This window comes from Schistocerca cancellata, chromosome 7, assembly GCF_023864275.1.
Source record: "Schistocerca cancellata isolate TAMUIC-IGC-003103 chromosome 7, iqSchCanc2.1, whole genome shotgun sequence".
Classification (NCBI taxonomy): Eukaryota; Metazoa; Arthropoda; class Insecta; order Orthoptera; family Acrididae; genus Schistocerca; species Schistocerca cancellata.
Window position 1 is genome coordinate 470172338 of NC_064632.1, and position 4230 is coordinate 470176567.

Below are 4230 nucleotides of genomic sequence, written 5' to 3' on the forward strand. Positions count from 1 at the left end.
ATTGTTTAAAGATAAAGCCTTGGGCCTTCTGCGTAATAAAAATTATTTTAGTTGTGTTTCAAGTCATGGGCCTTCAGCCGTTTTAAAATTAAAATTTCTTGCTTGTCAAGTGTTAGATTTTTTGGGCCTTCAGCCTGATTAATATATTGTTTAAAGATAAAGCCTTGGGCCTTCTGCGTAATAAAAATTATTTTAGTTGTGTTTCAAGTCATGGGCCTTCAGCCGTTTTAAAATTAAAATTTCTTGCTTGTCAAGTGTTAGATTTTTTGGGCCTTCAGCCTGATTAATATATTGTTTAAAGATAAAGCCTTGGGCCTTCTGCGTAATAAAAATTATTTTAGTTGTGTTTCAAGTCATGGGCCTTCAGCCGTTTTAAAATTAAAATTTCTTGCTTGTCAAGTGTTAGATTTTTTGGGCCTTCAGCCTGATTAATATATTGTTTAAAGATAAAGCCTTGGGCCTTCTGCGTAATAAAAATTATTTTAGTTGTGTTTCAAGTCATGGGCCTTCAGCCGTTTTAAAATTAAAATTTCTTGCTTGTCAAGTGTTAGATTTTTTGGGCCTTCAGCCTGATTAATATATTGTTTAAAGATAAAGCCTTGGGCCTTCTGCGTAATAAAAATTATTTTAGTTGTGTTTCAAGTCATGGGCCTTCAGCCGTTTTAAAATTAAAATTTCTTGCTTGTCAAGTGTTAGATTTTTTGGGCCTTCAGCCTGATTAATATATTGTTTAAAGATAAAGCCTTGGGCCTTCTGCGTAATAAAAATTATTTTAGTTGTGTTTCAAGTCATGGGCCTTCAGCCGTTTTAAAATTAAAATTCCTTGCTTGTCAAGTGTTAGATTGTTTGGGCCTTCAGCCTGATTAATATATTGTTTAAAGATAAAGCCTTGGGCCTTCTGCATAATAAAAATGATTTTAGTTGTGTTTCAGTCATGGGCCTTCAGCCGTTTTAAAATTAAAATTCCTTGCTTGTCAAGTGTTAGATTGTTTGGGCCTTCAGCCTGATTAATATATTGTTTAAAGATAAAGCCTTGGGCCTTCTGCGTAATAAAAATTATTTTAGTTGTGTTTCAAGTCATGGGCCTTCAGCCGTTTTAAAATTAAAATTTCTTGCTTGTCAAGTGTTAGATTTTTTGGGCCTTCAGCCTGATTAATATATTGTTTAAAGATAAAGCCTTGGGCCTTCTGCGTAATAAAAATTATTTTAGTTGTGTTTCAAGTCATGGGCCTTCAGCCGTTTTAAAATTAAAATTTCTTGCTTGTCAAGTGTTAGATTTTTTGGGCCTTCAGCCTGATTAATATATTGTTTAAAGATAAAGCCTTGGGCCTTCTGCACAATAAAAATTATTTTAGTTGCGTTTCAAGTTGTGGGCCTTCAGCCGTTTTAAAATTAAAATTCCTTGCTTGTCAAGTGTTAGATTGTTTGGCACCTTTAGCCTAATTTAAGAGAAGGCTTTATTGTTTAAATTTATTTTACCTTGAATTTTGAGTCTTGGGACCTTCAGCCATTTTGAAATTAAGGATCTTTGTCTTTCGAGCATCAGGTTGTTTGGGGCCTTCTGCCTAATTGAAGATAAGGCCTTCTGTCTTTTTGTTTAACTTTACCTTGAGTCTTAAATCATCTTACTTACGGATTCACACAGGAGTTTGGACGTATTTGTGTATTCGCACCGGAAAAAGTGGATCCATTGCCCAGCCAAGGCTTATGAATTATTTCAATGCTTGTTGTTTTGTCACACCACTTTTCCACATTCTAGTTGGTGCTTCACATAATAGACTCAACATCCAAGAGAATGGGGTCCTACAGGCTTCTTTATTAAGTTTACTTCTCTTTTTAATGGCAACAGGAGCATTTCGAACTAGCCCTGTGAACAGCCTGCTTGCAGAGGCTGGGGTCCTTCCACTACAGATCACGTGCCAACGACTACTACTCAGTTATGCTATACATGTTCACAGCTGTCCTAAGCGTCAAAGCTACCACGTTATTATTCCTAGTAAGGAAGTCCACCTCCCACAACAGGCGCAATTACAGTTCAACTACAGTGTCTTTATTCTGAACTCCAACTTCTCCCACTGTCGCCATTTGTCAGGGAGCAATTGCGCGTGCACGAATGGCGTGTACCGCGACCTCGGTTCTGCCTCAATCTATCCTTTGGACTGAAAGATTCGGTTGATCCCATCGTGTTTTGCCACGGACTTCTGGCTGTTCTCGATGCATTTCCAGTTTCATAAGCGGTATACACTGACAGCTCAACTGTCCATGAATGAAACGGTTTTGCATACACACATGCAAGTTGCAGGAAACTACACTCCTTGCCGAAGGTATGCAGTATCTTCACTGCTAAATTGGTGATCATCAAACAAGCCCTTAGCCACACTCGTTCGTGCACCTGCTTCTAATGTGTGGCGACTACCTGAGCAGCTTCAGGCTATAGAGCAGTACTGCCTTCCTCACCTATTAGTCCCATCTATCCACTATATTCTTTAGGACCTCCATCAAGCGGGACGGCCAGTCGTCTTTATTTGGACCCCTGGACATTTTGGGATCTCAGGGAATGAAAATTCCAACCACTTGGCCAAGTTGGCTACCAAGATGATACTTTCGGAAATGAGGGTCCCAGAACTGGACCTTCGGTTGACTCTACACCATTAATCGTTGGAGGTCTGGAAATCAGAATGGTTCGCCCAGGAGTCCCCAAACAAACTGAGGGCAATGAAGAAGACCACACCATGTGGCGGTCTTCTCTTTTACACATCTCATTGGAAATCCACTGTCCTTCGATGGCTAAGCATTGGCCACACTTGGCTAATCCGAAGCCATATTCTCAGACATTAGAAGCACCTTAGTATCGATGTTGTAGCCACCTGTTCGTGGCCCACATCCCACTACACTGTCCAAATTTTGCTGCTTTGTGGCAATATCTTAAACTTCTTGACACGCTGCCTCTGACGCTAGCGGACGGTGCCAAAGCTGCTGACCTGGTTTTGTGTTCCACCCGTGAGCGCGATTTCGACTTGCCTCTGCGAGATGGGACAATTTTGCTTCATTGATCGCATGACGGTTTGGAGGTTCACTGCTCGCTTTCTGTGGCCAGGGCTCCCATGTTGGCCCTTGCTCGGTTGTCTGGCCTGGCCCCTCTGCTTCCCACCTTTTTATTCTCCTTGTCCTCTTTAGTTTGCCATTTTTAATGTTTTATCTTTGGTAAACTTTCATTATCTTGTCTATGTTGTTTGTTTCCTTCGTGTAACACGCAGTGACATGGTGCTGGTGTGATGCAAAGGTTGCGTCACCCACAGAAAACATTGCTCCAGGGATTTCCAATTGTATTCTGACAGAGCGGCTTTCCAACTTACCCCTCTAACTCCCCTCCTACTTCTGCTTCGATTTTTTGTCTGTCTTACTGTATCTTCCTTACAATCGAGTTTCCCCGGATTCCCTTTCCCAGCACTTGCTTTCTCACGATTTGCTTTTTGTATCCTCCTTCTGAAGGTTATTTGTGGTTCGATACATGTAAGATGAAGGAACTGATGTCCTCGATGTTACGTCCCTTTAACTCCAACAACCAACCAAGTAATCCTTGTTCAAGTACAGGCATTCTTGACTAACATCAACTCACCACGTCCAGTTTCAAAAGTAACGACCGTGACAGCATGCATTTAAAGTAAACCTGATTTCCATCCTCTTAGTGTCTTGTGGGATTGGCTTGAAATTTGAACAGATATCATCTTTCAGATATCGAGTCATGCATATCAACTTTCGATTGCTGCACAACTCGTTTCTGGTGTTGCGATTTCTTTTTTTCAGTATATACCAGAAGTCATCTGCACTTCTTCTGAAAAGCAGCTTAAAGGAGCATTGAAACTTAACCATATAATACACATAAACTTGATTTATTTCATCCCAGTAAAACAACAAGGTATTTTTGTTCTCTGAACAGTTTTTATTTTCCACAACAGAGCTGTGTCTTCAGTTACATACTGCGTATTCCAACGTTTATTGTGGTTGGTCATAGGCGAACCTTACAAAAAGTTCTGTGAAATGTGATGTCTGTGCTTGGTGACTTCGAAGAAGTCCTAAAGTTTTGGCTGTTACTTTGTGAAATTAAATGCTGTGTATTGTGTGAATGTTGTCCATAATGTCTTAATCGAATATGGGTACGGAAGGGTTGGTGGTTTCAACCACGAGCGGCGCCCAGCTAAGTGGGTAAGTGGCGGCCCCTGGAGACCT